The 16212-nt window shown below is 30.1% G+C and overlaps 1 long non-coding RNA gene across 3 annotated transcripts; it reads right to left on the bottom strand.

Moving 5' to 3' along the window:
• Positions 1–4268: 4268 nt before the first annotated feature.
• On the bottom strand, positions 4269–15744 carry LOC111211485. 3 transcript variants are annotated; one of them, XR_002662490.2, is made up of 11 exons: positions 14974–15744; positions 7772–8289; positions 7422–7696; positions 7229–7343; positions 7011–7124; positions 6404–6533; positions 5674–5890; positions 5380–5498; positions 5241–5286; positions 4766–4957; positions 4269–4687 (listed from the first exon to the last, which is right to left on the bottom strand). It is a non-coding gene; the product is annotated as an uncharacterized LOC111211485 (long non-coding RNA). The 3 variants fall into 3 exon arrangements; XR_002662489.2 differs by having other exon boundaries at positions 5380–5890; positions 14974–15740; XR_002662491.2 differs by lacking the exons at positions 7011–7124; positions 7229–7343; positions 7422–7696; positions 7772–8289 and having other exon boundaries at positions 5380–5890; positions 14974–15705.
• Positions 15745–16212: the final 468 nt, after the last annotated feature.

Below are 16212 nucleotides of genomic sequence, written 5' to 3'. Positions count from 1 at the left end.
GTCAACTTTGGTCAACCTGGCTCCAACAAGTTGTTTATTTGAGCTTTGTTTTTATTCCATGTAAACCTTTCATGATATTGTCCTCCTTTCCTTTCATTTTCACTCCCCCCATGTTTTAGTTTCGATATTAAAAGCCAATCCTCCCATTTTGTTGGTCCCCCATAATATCTTGTCGTCACCCTTTAATACAAGTCCATTCCCCACAAGCATAGATGTGAAAGGTATAATAATTGCTTAGACCCTACAATGGCGTGTTTATGTTTGTGTGTGTATTATGTCTAGGGACGAACATTTTATCTTTTAAATTTTTTATTCAATTCCATTGATCCAAAAATCCAGATATCTAAATCTTCGGAGCAGAATATCCGATCCGTTCGGATTTTATAAATAGAAGTATATTTATAATTAAATAGAGAGTTGTAAATGTATAATTTTATATAATTATTATTTTAGCATCTAATTTAAATAATTTTTTTTATAAAATTACCGATGAAAGTATATGACAGTTTTTACATTTAAAATTAAATAGAGAGTTGTAAAATGTATAATTTTATTTTGTTTCTAAAATTTTATGTTTTATAAAAGATAATTAATTTTTAAAATTCAAACGTATAGTTTCGCTCATTTTTACTTTTTGTTTTATATTATGTAAGAGATATTTAAAAAAATATTTGTATAATTATTTTTAGATTTACTTGTATTAAACAAAATGGATGAAATATTCATAAATATTTGTAAATCTTCGCATATATCTATAAATATTTTGGATATCCGGAAAACTAAATATTCGTATTTTTCTTAATCAAGTCAAATCGGAAAACCATATATTTTTAAACTACGAAACAATTCACATATAATAAAAATTACAATAATATCCGCTCGTGCTCACCCCTATTATATCTCTCTGACATACATTCATCTCAACACATTATTTGAAAAGTGATTTATCATGTACAATCTCTACATCTATTTTAAAAGAAAAATCATGAGATGACATACTATCAATGATGATTTGGCTTGAAGATAATTATGACATGAATATTTATATTTAATGTTGATTTATATTTTTGATAAGTTTCTTAAAATATGGCTATAACTCAAAGATTTTCATTAATATAACAATACATAATATAATAATAGAAATAGAAATATAATATCATTTTATTTTTTTGAATTATTATTTAATTAATTTTTTATAATTATATATTTTTTATTAGTAGAACAATTGTTCAAAAATTTATGCAGTTTAAAAAACATTTATAATCCCAATTACATTAACTTATTTTTATTATCTACATATTTTAGAAACATTATTTAGTTTACGTTTTGATAATTATAGAACAAAAATTTCTCTTAATTTTATAAGATTTTATTTCATTTAACTAAGAATAGATAAAAATATTTCCATGATTATAATTTTATATATATGTGTATATATTATTAAATTTAAATTGAAATAACAATATATATTTTATATTAATATTTACATATAATTAAGCTAAAATTTAAAGAAAATATTGTAAGCAAATAATAAAATGTAAAATTAACAAAAAAATTATTTTTAAAATAATTTAAATTTTTTTAAAAAAATTATTTCTGCACGTGGTGAAAGAAATCATCTAGTATATTATTATATATATGGTCTGGTCTTTTCATTCGTTCACATAAGGTACTCTTTTTTTTGGTCAAACCATTCACATAAGTTACTTTATTTTACATTTTTTCCAAATCTAAACCAATTTATGATACGAGATTCAGCAGGTAAGGGAATCAGTATGTGAATAGAGTAATCACGGTAAGTATCCAATGTGATCTGCATCTTGGAACCTGTAAGTAGAATTTAATGAATTTGCATGACACTCTTTACTTTACAAATCGAGCTAAACCAGACTAGTGGCGGAGCTACTTTAATGTGAGGGTGGTCTATGACCCACATGGAATTTTATCAAAAGAAAAAATTTCTTTGTATTTTGAGAAAAAATACTGAAAATGTTGCAGATTTAAGTATTTGACCCGTGTCACATAAGAAAATTATGCAATTGACCCCAGTGAAAGGTGGAGCTGGCTCCGCCACTGACCAAACGCATTTAATGTCAACCGGCCCTCGTGGTCTGGTGGTATAGGAACCTCGGTTGAGGTACCCGCCATCACGAGTTCGAGCCCCGACCATAACGGATTTAACATGGTTTCCGTTTGGCCGCCAGGACCCGCCAGTTCCGGTTGGATGCGGTGGGATAATCGGACTAAGGTCCGAATACCTGAATTATCAAAAAAAAAAAAAACGCATTTAACGATTTTTTTGTCTTTGCATGATCCTAATTTTTGACATTATTTTCCGGCCCAGTTATGCCTTCATTAAAAAACACTAGGGATTTTCTCGGGCTACGCCCGAAGTATTCGTAGAATCTTTAGTTAAACTAAAATTTTTGCACTTATATTTGAATATAAATTGTGTATATATCACAATCAATTTTAAAATATTAAATTGTTAGAAATTAAAATTGTTTTGTATTTATTCATTGCCTTTGTGTCTATAAATTTAAAATAATTTTAACTCAGAAATTATTATTTTTTTAACACATAAAAATTGTTGTTGTTATTACTTGAAATCAGATGATAACTAAGATAAGTAAAAGTTACTAAACATATTTATGATTTAAATACATTTATCTTATTGGTTTAGGTTTTGTATAAAACAATTGTAACATTTACAGCCAATTTAAACTTTGTTTAAACTTAGAATCATTGAGTTATAATACCAAATTGAACTGTTTAGTAATAGAAATAAAATTGAATCAAAAAATCTACACGTGAAATAATATTATTCTCCAACCAATTCATGAAAATACATTATAAATAAAAAATAAAACAGACCAAACCAAACTAAAGATAAAGTTTTTAAACAAACCATCACCAAAACTTAATATTTAAATCATATAAACCAACAACGACTCTCCAGAAAAGCTAATGACTCTGTCTAAATTAAAAATTCCGGCTTCATCTCAGAGACCTTAGTCTTTACTTTTATGTCGGTTTGTATACTTTGATGACTCTGTGTTATAATAACTATATTGATTGAATTAATATGTCATTTTGGAGCTGAATGACATAGATCTGAGGACGTTCCATGCAAAAAAAAAGAGGCATACCCTTGCACATGCTATATGCTCTTAAGTTCAGTCGGCTACATATCAAGTTGCTTACAGTCTCGAAATACAAAGAACACCGATTTTTGTTACAATCCCGAAATCAATTACGATGAGTAGACAATACAAAACAATATCCTCACACAACATATAATTCAATAGGTTTTATTGAATGGACGTTCAAAAAGGAAAGCCATGAAACAAAGAACATCATATAAAAGCATATTAGGGATATTAGATTTAATTTTTTAGCTGGATGGATAAAACATCATTTTCATTCGTCCATCATATCTATTTCTTTTTTCGATTGGGTTCTTTTGTACTTCAAACTTGAAACTACTCTTTTGTTTTTCTCAGCTTCTCCGTCTTTTTATTGTATTTTTTCAGTAATCTTTAGATTCTCTATCTTTGGAACATTATCAGCTATTTCCCTTTTCTTTGGGTTGGAAATTCATCGTCTTGCTGCAAAAATAATGATACAACTCTTGATTGTAGGTTACTTAGGAATAATTTTTGTTCATATTGAAAAGGCAAGATAGTAAGTATAACCATTGGTTCATTGTGTCTCGCAAACAGAAGACCATTTGTCATTAGCTTGATTAAAACAGTCCTCTGTTGTTTCTTCTACAGAGAACTTATTCAGTTCATATATATCATATACATTACTGAAAACAAAAACAATAAAATACTGCCAAATGTACATATATGTTCATATACTTACTGAGGATATACACTCAGTTCTCCAAACACTAAGCCAAAACTAGGATATGCTAATAGCAGGACTTGATTGCACTTGTTTCTCCTATCATGTTGATTCAAGAGGAAGAAAAAGAGCACAATTATAGCAATAAGCTGGTCTCAATCACATAAACATAGATGTTGGCGAACAACTTATAATACTTACTTAACAATAATTTATCAATGAGCTGCTTATAAGACGTTAAAAATTACTATTGAAAGAAGCTCCTACATTCGCTTGAATTAATCTCTTACAGCAATTTTACTTTCAGGTGTGACATTAGGTTTTGGTTTGCCATACTTCTCTTGCTTCTATTTCAAAGCACTAACCAGATTTGTTCATTTTAAGCAAACATCCTATGACATTGATCTACCAAAACATGAGATACCCAAGTCTACTCTTCTTTCAAACTTGAACACCTGGATATGAGCTTCCATTTTACAAAACAATGAAATAACTGGTAAAAGGATTAAATCTTCTTATATCAAACTTGATACTCGAAATATTTGGAAAAATATATAAAAGTTAACATATCACCAACTCCGAAGTATCCGTCAACTCATGTCCATAAAAGGTATCCCGTAATTGGCTCAGGTTAAATGGGGTTGGTATGATAGTGGTAATGACCACCATGTTTGGTAAGACTTTTTTTATATGTTCTTAGATTTTTCTCTCACTTTCTTGAACACTTTATTTGTTGTATTCTCTAGCTCATTTTCTTCCTCTGCCCTTGACTCTTTCAACCGTGCATGACTCATATCTGATGTGCTCCTTGCATATGTTTTTATCACATTGACAAAACCTAGTCCAATTCATGTTTTTGTTTTCACTCTTTAAGTTGGATATAGATATATGATGAGGAGATTAGTTTAGAAATTACCTTATAGCATCTCCTCGCTCTGTTTCACTATCAAAGTATCAAGATTCGTCTTAAATCATCAGTCTTCAAGAAAACCACAATAGTTTACAACAAAAGTCAGGTATATGAGAACCACGTACTACTTCATTTTCCCCACTTCAAATAACACCTTATTTGCATGTTATCTCATATAATTTTATCTTCTTAATTTCCCTGCAAGAAATGTTGATCCATCAGAGCACTTGTATGCATAATAACGCATTTAGGTAGAACATGTCAAAAAAATAGCCAAACGCTATGCAATCTAGAAACATTTGTCGTAAAGCTCTAACTCAATGCATTTATTGAATGAGTAGCATTTATCCGATTAGCCGTAGAAGCTCCTTCAAGTTTTCTTAATTTACTTGTGTGGTTCATCGTGAAGTGAGAAATTACTTCAGATCAGATACATAAAGCATACTACGATAATACCAAACATATTCACAAAGTAGCTTACGTTTTAGCAACTTGTTTTCCTTTGCCAATTGCATCACCAAATATCTCTGCCGAAACAGAATTCACATGACTTTATCTGACAGTACAATTGAAAGCTTGAAGACAAATATCTATTTTTAAAAGGAGATGGAGAGGCTTACATATGATATGCCCGATGTATGTGTGAAATCTGGAAAAATAACGAAGATTCAAAGAACATGCTAAGAAAGGTATCCCCTTTGCTCTTCTTTTTCTTCTCCTCGGATGCTAGATGTTGTAGCTGCAAATAGAGAGAGAGAAGAGAGTCATATCTGAATTAGAACATGATTTTATGAGCTCTAAGAAATTCAAAACCACAGAGAAAACATATATAAGAAAATAATCATATAACCCAATCACGCATAAACTCAAGATGAAACGTCTCCCCTGTTTGTATGTAGGAGTTAAGCACTAACTTAGCATCTGAATTCTGAAGCATTAGGATTGGAAGGTCAAATAGAAGCACTCGTGCTTCCTGATAAATCAGGCATAAACAGTTGAGGGACATCTCGTTGTTTCCATATGCAAGTTCCATAGAGTTCTGGAAAAGCTATGATGTCTAGGCTTAGCCATCACAACAACACAATATTCCGATCAACATTAAACGATGTTGGGGATGATTAAGCTGCAAGCCTGCAATCAAAAGAAATGAGGATATTGCTCTTAGTACTTCCATGGCAAAGATCAAAAGATGGTGAAGATATTAAAAAAAAGGCATCAAATCTTCCAGAAATTAAAAAAGAAAAAATTTAGTCATTCTCATGCTTTAAAAGAAAAAAAACAGCAATTACACATCATTTGCTTGAGCAATTTTCCAGTGGGTGAGACGTCAATTTCAGTTGTAGGACTTTGATTTCAAAATATAAACAAATTGGGAAACACTGAATAAGATGGAGACAATTTCCAATAAAATGGAAGGCTTCCAAAACTAAATTTTACTTTTGGGTTCCTTTGTATGATGAGAACAGGCCAACAAAGTCAGAAATGCCATGGTAACCTAACTTTCAAGTCGCAGTGATAGTTCTGTACCAATAACATATGAGAATTCAGACACTCGAAGATCTAAACTCATTGGTGAGATACCATAATGCAAATAGATTCTTTGACATTATTAACATAATATAATTGGGACTGTAGAAGTAGTACCTGGCCATGGGCATGACTTTACGCTGCAACTTCGAAATCTGTCTGCTCTCTTCTTCAGCGTCTATTGAAGACTGAAACCCTCTCATTTGCAAAAGATATGTCGGCCTTGTTGCTAATAAAATCAAGGTTTCTGGTGAAATCAGAAGGTGGTAAACTTATATCAGGGCCAAGAAGTACATTGAACTGAGAACTAAATTCATTGTTTTTGGTTAACTCTTAAAAAAATAGATATCAGCGAAAATGTTTCACAAGTGGCAACATATTCGTAAAGTCAATGTAATTCTACTTAGACATCAACCTCAACTTTATTAGTTTTGGGTAATAAAGTCTAATTTGTGATGGTGATAAACCTGATAACATTGACCTAGTGGTTTCTTGAAGAGCATACTATTTGGCACACATATGCTTATCTCAGGTTTGAGTTCATGAGACGAAACAAAATATCTTAAATATCACGCTTCAAGAAAAATGTTACAATTGGATTAGAAACGTTTTGAAACTAAATAAGGATAATAATAGCAACCGATGAAAAACAGCTTGGCAAAACATTAAACGTTATGATTACTGCCAGCAGTGAGTTGGTTATGCTAAATGAACAAAGAATTACCGGCAAGACGTTTTGGGTTTACTTTCGTCACTAAAAACATGATGGGAGTTTTTCACTGTTTTGTAGAAATCTTTTGAAGCCTAGTCCCAAAGATACATCTTCATAACAAGACCACTGAAAAAGTTTATATAAAACATGTTAATTCAAATGGTCTGTACGGTAGAGAGTTTAATTGCAGTACAGAGGCGTCAGTCATTCTAAGTACAGGAAACACATACTCTTTTGATTGCAAATGAACCAAAAAAATGACGTGTGGTTGCTATCTCCACTTCGTCAAAGACAGGAAAGTCAATTAGAGACTGGCTATTTACCAGCTCAAGTGACCAACAACATCTACCACATTGTTCAGGAAGATTAGTAGTTGAATGTGAAAATAAAGATGGAGAAGATTATTTAAATTAGACTGTTTACCGTAGAGGTTACCCCTGAGACCACAGTTAGCTTAGAAATTTTCATGTGTGTGGAACCTGAACCTTTATGCGTCAATAACAATAGAGAGGCGGATGGCGTCGATGACACTGAGAACAGAGTTGTGCGAGAAAGAAACTGTTAAACTCTTATCGGAAACTCCATAATCTCGTTGCTATTGGTAGCGTAAAAATTTAGAAATCTGTAGGTTGTCCCTGCTTTGAGATGAGGCAATTAACGTCACAATTAGAGGAGACGAATCCTTGCAGCACAGTCTCCTTCAGGAACCAATCAGCGTTAGAGAGACATGTATAGAATACAAGGGAAGGAAAGTTGGGGATAAGTATTCATACCTGTTCATGGATGAGGAGGAGCTCTAAGTCCGGTCTTTAGCAAAGTTTCTGGCCTCCCAAAAATTGACTAACCGAAAATGGAGTCCAGATTCGGCTGGTCGCCGTGGCAACTGTAGACATGCTGGTAGTGAAGGAAGACTCACCGGTGGATTTCATGGAAGTAGTTGTAGCTTCTTCAATGAAGTTTTTCAATTAGGGTTGATTGAAGATCAGATGGAGCATTTTATATATAAGGAGATATAAGGGGAGATGGAACGAAACCATTTAAGATGACTTAAAATTATAATAGATTGATGAATCGTAGGTTACTGTAACTGAAGTGCATAATTTGATCGGTGACGACAAAGTGGGATAGTCGGAGAAGGAAAAAAAATTACGCTTCAGATCCTTGAAAGACCGGATTCGACGATGATGTGGCAAAAGGATGATTTATGGTAGGTTGATTTTTTCAGCTGACGTGGACGCGCTTAGAGGACTTGATATCATGCTTTTAGTATTGTCAGATTCTTTTTACCACTCTGTTTAACAAAGATTGTTGTTTTAGAATTTTCACACACTTTTGAAATAAAACCGCATTACCAAAATAATCTCACTTTAATACAAAATAACCAAAAATATAATTATTAAAGTATGTAGTAAATCCCCTATATATTAATTGAGGATCATTTAAAAAGTTGTAACCTTAAGTTGTACTAATTAAAAATAGACTATGCTTAGGTGTCGCATAATTAGGAAGACAATTTAGCTTACGTGGCAGCTTAAAAATCAAATGAAAAAAATGTTGGTCCAAATCCAATTACTAGAGAACATTATATTAACCCAAAATATAAGAAGAATGTATTGTTTCTTTAAATAAAAGTTACAGAATTACCTAATATGATTAACATATATATGACAATTAATGACTATGAATAATAAAGATTTGATAACAATTTTTGCATCTTTCTTCATTTTTGTTTAATTTTATATTATTAAAAAAATAAACAATTACATTAACCATATAATAAAAAAATTAGATTTTTTAATATATGTTATATTTTGAATTTTTTAAAATGACTTTAAATTACAAAAATGAGGAAGCCTTATATGTTATATTTTAAAAAATTTAAAATGACTTTAAATTACAAAAATGAAAAAACCTTATATGTTATATTTTTTTTATATGTTAGATTTTTCTTATATCTTATATTTTGATTTTTTTTTAAAACGACTTTAAATTACAAAAATGTAAGTTTTCCTTAAGCATACGACTAAAAACATTAAAATGACATGTATCAGTTTGATGGTTAATCTGAAACTTTTCAAAACCATATGGACGATAAATGCCAAAATAATTCAACTGTAGAAATAATAATATTCACATTTTTCAAGAATGTGTGCGGTGGAAAAAATAAGTATTTTGTGTCATAATTTGTTTAATGTCCAATCCAATTAATCCATGATATATTAATTATAGTTTAGTTCCATAATTTTTATTAAAAATTGATCCGGTCCATCGGAAAGAAATTATATAATAACAACAAAAAGAACATTGTATATGTATAAATAATATGATCAAATATAAAGAAAATTATCGATAATATATACAAAAAAATCATCTTACGCAAGGCGCAAGTCTTATCCTAGTATCTTAATTAATATGGAGAAAATAAATAAATAAGCTACGGATTTTCGCCAAGAACACAAACTAACGATCTTTGTGAAACAATAAAAAATTTAAAGCCACAATCTTCGTGGAACAGATCGAGTATATGTCAGTTAATCATAATTTTATCTATTTCGTTTTTTAATGGATACTAATCTGAGGTTTCATTAAGTTTTTACATGTCCTCCTTTATAGAGAGCATCGAGAACATTTCTTCCGCGTAGCTCATGCTGTGAGGTAAAGCTTTATATGTCACAACTCAATTATCACCACAAAATCGCAGAATTTGTGGTGAAAATTAGGAAGTGACCGTAGTAGTCATGTGGAAAATAGGGAGCGACCGTTGTTTATGTAAAAATATCATTTTAAAAATTATGAGTAATATCATTAAATCAACAATTAATTAAGGGAAAACGTTCAAAAGGAATATATATATATCAAAACGAATCAGTTTGCTTTGTTATTACAAAACTATATGTACATTTTTCTTAAGGATAATTGCAATTTGCATGTTAGGTATATTTGTAGTGTACCCGAAAAAGTATTATTGTTTGTCGTGATATTTGGCGTCATGTATTCAGTCCACGTGAACGCAATCTTAATGCGAAACTAGTAATCTTGCCGACAAACAGATTCTAATGGGTCCACGAGTGTACGGTGCTTCTTTACTTCCCTGTCGGGCCTGTCCCTTTTGGCTAATCACGACGCTTAGATTTGGTAATACATCACTTCTATGCAATCAACAGTTATTCAAAATATTAAAGACACAAATCTGATTTAAGCGGATCATACCTCGAACATTCAGTTCATCTTTGTAAAATCTTTGTAAAAAGCCTGCTTTTATCGAATCTTGTTATGTTATTACAGTTTTAATATATCAGAGAGGTTTGGGGAAAAAAGTTGTGTTATTGAAAATTTATGACAATGAAATAAGTTCATGAAAAAAAATATCATTATTCCAAATTTCCTAGCCATTTCACGCTTATAAATAATGTTAATTATTGGTGAAGGAAGTTATGCCGTAGAGTATGACTAGTATTACCACCTGTGCTATGCACAGGTCAATTCTCTGTTTCAAAAATTATTTGATCATCGTTTAAATTTTTTTTGAATTGAAAAAAAAAAAAAAAGGTCGAATATTATATGAATAGTAGCACGTAATATCCTCCTATACATTAAAAGAGAAGTCACTTTAGTGATTTCTGCTGAGGTGACACTCATATAGAGCTTCTCAGGAAAAACGTTATAATTCTATTGGCTGGTTTTTTTGAATTTTTCTTTTTCATTTATTTTAATCAGTTGCTTATGTAGACAAGCCCAAAACTATTGTCGATTTCGTTAAGCCCATATATAGCTAGGGGATAATAATTATCGATTTAGTTTAGCATTGGGTACCCGTTCGGGTTCGGATCGGGTATTTCGGATTTTCAGATATTTCGGTATAGAGGTATAGAACCCGTTCGGGTATTTCTACACTTCGGGTCGGGTTCGGATATTTTTAGTTCAGATTCGGTTATTTCGGATCTGGTTCGGATATTTAGATTTTGAAAAAAAAAATTAAAATTTTCATTTCTCAAGTTTTTATATTTAAAAATATAACTTTCAGTTAACTAATTTTTTATTTTTAATAAATTGAATAGTTAATAGATTTGGACATAACATTTTAAAACTAAAAAGGCATTAATTTAGTTATTTTTTAAAAAAATTTTGGATATAACTTTTTGTTAATTTTTTAAATAAAAAACTTGACATGCATTTTAAGTGAGTAGCAAATCATTTTTTTCGTAATTGTATGTATATCATATGAACTTAAAGTATGTGTAGTATCAATATAAATATTTTATATAAAATGAGAGATGTAAACTAAAAATATAAGGTTAATTATACATATGTTCGGTTATCTTCGGATATCCATTCGGGTTCGGGTATTATCCGTTCGGGTTCGGGTATCCAATCTCTCCTTATTCAATACCCGTTCGGGTATTTTGCTACTTTGGTTCGGATTTCAGTTCGGGTTTTTCGGATCGGGTTCGGATGCCACTTCGGATATCGGGTAAAGTGCCCACTCCTACTAATTAGGTTGTTTGTTTTTAATAACTTACCTTTCTAATATGGATTACTTGCGCAAGTTGAAATCATTAAATATGCAAATAACTTATTGACAAAATTTGTTTTTAATAACTTACCTTTCTAATATAGATTACTTGCGCAAGTTGAAATCATTAAATATGCAAATCATTTATTCACAATATGGATTACTTGCGCAAGTTGAAATCATTAAATTTTATCGATTTAGTTTACCCTTGGGCAAGATTTAGAATTAAGACAAATATTTAAAACTTTCCTTATTATTCAAACGGTAAACTTGCGCATGTTGATATCATATTTATTATATTGATTACAAAATATTTTAATGTTTCTAATTAGGTTGTTTGTTTTTAATAACTTACCTTTCTAATATGGATTACTTGCATAAGTTAAAATCATATCATATGCAAATCATTTTTTGACAATACACATTTAATATCTTTCTTTAAACGATTTTATTATTTATTTTGCAAAATATTAAAATCATTAATATGAGAATAAATCGACTGTATATATATATGAGACACCCAAGGTCTTAAAATACAAACATTCTCTTTTCATTCTTTAAAGTATTATTCACAAATCTCTCCTCTCATACTATTAAGGTATTACGATAATGCTGCTTGTGTGCTAAGAAAAATGTGTTTAGACGCAAAAGTTCCTCATCTTTAGAACCCTGAACTCAACTCTTTGTGTTTTGTCTCCAAAAAGCATGTCTGGTCTATCTTTTCCATGTGTTGAATACTGGTAACGACAATATGGTCTTCCTTTTTTTAAATGTAGACCAGGTCGTGAGAGTGATAGTGATCCAGAAAACCTTGATTGAACATGCTGAGAAGTTTCGCCAAGTTAAAGCAGTTCTTGAAGAGGTTCTTTAGTACTTTCTCTCTCTTTGTTGAATATTGTCCGGGAAAGTATTACACAGTATCATTTAGTAATACTATCTTATATCATTTTTTTTGTTGAATATACTATCTTATAAGTAAGCTAGCATTATGCATTTTTAATTTAATTCATGAGGTTATTTTCTCACAGCAGAGAACCTTTTGGAATGACGCAGGAAGGAAATTTCTCAGGGATATACAGAAAGGTTCAACTGAAGCCGCTGAAGTGGGATGGTGAAGGCGAAGAATAAAGACCTGTAGAGGCTCTTATGATTCTTAAATACGGCGGTGTTCTAACTCACGCCGGTAGAAAACAGGTGTTTACATACTCTACCATTTAATTTGTCATTGTATATATATGTTTTCCAAATATGGAAGAATTGTTTAACTTATTGACGTTTAAAATCACTTGCCATATAATCTAACGAATATTACAAATAACAATTTATGGAAACTATTCTCGAAATTATTGAAAGACTAATAATGTTTTATTTATTACTTTTAATATTTATAATCTATAAAATAAAATGAACAAAATTTTATATAAGATAATTATAATAGTTTTATCCTCTACTTGATGAACTGTGTTCGAATATAATTATATAATAACTATTTTAAATATTACAAAATCCAAAAATGTTAATTAGTATTATTTTTTAATTATTTATCGTTGTTTAAAGAATAAATTTATCATAATTTTAAAATAATTTATTAAATGCTTACAAAATGCAAGGCAAAATTGTACTTTCAAGAGTTAAGTCGAGATCTGGATTAAAAATCCTAATAACTGGTAAAGAAGGGAAGCCGAAGACAAAAACATTGAATGCTGTCTACAAACAAATTTTTCAGAATATTCCGTAGTCACGGTACGTAATTTTAATCTACTTTTTTTACATACAAATTTTAAAATATATAAACGGTTACAATTATTTATTTTTTTGTATTTGCCAGATGGGCTGTGATGAGTTAGAAGACCAATGACGGTATGTCAATTTAATATTATTTCATGTTCAATAAAATTTAGAAATTTATAAATCTATCAAATAATGTTAACCCGTAAAATTACTTACAAAATTTATTTAATTTTTTGCACGTTTCTAATTGAATTTGCTTTCTTTATCGAGAAATGTACTTCATAATTTATATTATTTATGGATAATATTTTGATTTTTTTATATTTTCTTTTAATATGTCTACATAAATGTTTGTTTATTATTTATGAAGTAGAAAATTATTCACCTAAATAAAGAATTACGACACATATACAATCCTCCTATACATTAAAAGAGAAGTCACTTTAGTGATTTCTGCTGACATGGTATTAATATAGAGCTTCTCAGAAAAATTGTTATAATTCTATTGGTCGATTTTTTTGAATTTTATTTTTCATTTATTTTAATAAATCGCTTATGTAGACAAGCCCAAAACTATTATCGATTTCGTTAAGCCCATATACAGCTAGGGGATAATAATTATCGATTTAGTTTAGCATTGGGCAAGATTTAGAACTAAGACAAATATTAAAAAAATTTCTTATTATTCAAACAGTAAACGTGCGCATGTTGATATCATATTAATTACATTTGCTTAGAAAATATTATAATGTTTCTAATTAGTAGGGGTGAGCGTTCGGGTACCCGTTCGGGTTCGGATCGGGTATTTTGGATTTTCGAGTATTTCGGTATATAGGTGTAGAATCCGTTCGAGTATTTCTGTACTTCGGGTCGGGTTCGGATATTTTTAGTTCGGATTCGGTTATTTCAAATCGGGTTTGGATATTTAGATTTTGAAAAAAAAAATTAAAATTTCAAATCGGGTTCACCTAAAATAAAGAATTACGAAACATATACAATACAATTCTAATTAATGATAATATAAAATATGTTACTTCTAAAACTATACACTATTTATTCCATTTTTTGAATGAAAGTATCTTCGTAAACACACAAAATATTTTGTGACGTTGCAATTATACATGCACACAATATCTGCCTCTTCATACTGACGATACTGTGTTCCCTCTTGTGAGGTACAGACCGAGAGAGAACACAGGGTGCGGACCGATCATGTTCTTATGCCCGCACAGGGTGCGGACCGGTCACCTAGTTAGAGGTACATGCATGATACAAAGCTGTTAAAAGGTCGAAACAATAACTTTGATATCATTACAAAATTGAGACATGTTTGTAGAATTTTTCATATATAAATAAAATATATACCAAAATACAAAATATACTTGAAATACAATATTTGATGGCTAAGTACAGAGTAACAAATGATTATTAGAAATTTATTATTTTAGTTTGTTTATAGTTTGAAATTGATATTTTATTTTAATTTACCTAACATGTTTTTTTTTTTAAAAAGCACACATTTAACCAAAATTAACCCACATTAGTCATTACTTATTTTGATAGTTTGTTTAATTTATAAGATTGAAATTTACAAATTTAGTTTGTCTTATATAAATTTAAAAAAAAATTGTTTAGCAATAGTAAAGTGATTCAACTTTGAATTCAAAAATGAAAGCTTCGCTATACGTTCAACAAATTAAAAAAATAGTAAAAAATGAAAAACGGGCAAACCTTCTTCGTGATGCCAAAACCTTATGCGCTTCTTTGATTCCACAAGAATAATATTTTATGCTCCATACTATCACTCCAAACCGTGATCACCAGGGATCGAAGAAACACGAAGTCAAAATTGCAGATTTATGAGAGGTGAAAAGATTTGTTGCTTTGTTGGAGAAGATAGAAGAAAGAAAAAAAAGAAACATAAAGTAAATTATTAGATCAAAAGTTATATAAATAGGAGAAGAGTTGAGATCGTGGTAGAGTGGCTTTGAACATGAATGAAATATTGATATATAAAATTGCAAAAAACAGGGATCGAAGAGGTTTTTTTTTTCCAGTCAATTGTTTTTTTTTCTAAAATCTTTTCTATTTGTCAAAATTTGTTTTGTCAACTGATTTGTGCTTTAGTATAGAGGGGATTATTTGTAATCGTAAAGACAGAAATTGCGTAGACAGCATTCATATGGCAGTGTCCAAAAGAAGCAAAATATAATGAAATGGCGGGCCACTTTTGCATGTGATTCTTATCTCACATCTCTATCGCCCTTACCGCCGTGACGTCCATGTATTTGTATTCTTTTTCAAAACCGTTCTGTTGACTGAAACATCGATGTGGTATATTATTTACAAGAACATTATGACGTTTAGCATGAAAATTTCATTAGCAATAGAGTTTAAATAAGAAAGAATCGTGATTTGAAATTTCATCTTACTTCCATTCTAACATATGGCAGTGTCCAAAAGAAGCAAAATTTCATCTTAGGATTCCAATCCCCTTTCCCATTTGAAACGTAATATATTATTATAAGGATTCATTACGATCGAGTCAGTGTAACGTGTCGCTAGGTTTTGGAATATTAGGCATTTCTATCATCACTATCAGAAATAAACAAAAATATATATCGGAAATTCTGAAATTCCCCACAAGATTGATTGAAAGTTGAAACAAAAAAATAGTTTTTTTTAGTTTTTCCGATAAGAATGTTCTGCCGTCACCTGCCAACTTGACTTCAAATACGATATGGCATTTTCTTGAAGTTGTTAAAACTTTATGGTTTTCTGTATACACATACTATATATCATCCACAAAAGCGTATAGTGATATGTATCACTCATATAAAACAAATTAGGAAACGATAAAAAGAAAAATCAAAGAAAATGACTTTAAGAGCATCTTCAACCTAATTTCATATTTACTTTTTCAAAATGTAGTTAGAATAAACAATCTCTGACCTTATTCTATTTCTACTT

Source organism: Brassica napus, chromosome C5 (assembly GCF_020379485.1).
Source record: "Brassica napus cultivar Da-Ae chromosome C5, Da-Ae, whole genome shotgun sequence".
NCBI classification, from domain to species: Eukaryota; Viridiplantae; Streptophyta; class Magnoliopsida; order Brassicales; family Brassicaceae; genus Brassica; species Brassica napus.
The sequence above is the reverse complement of the archived record's forward strand: the minus strand, read 5'-3'. Positions and strand labels throughout refer to the sequence as shown.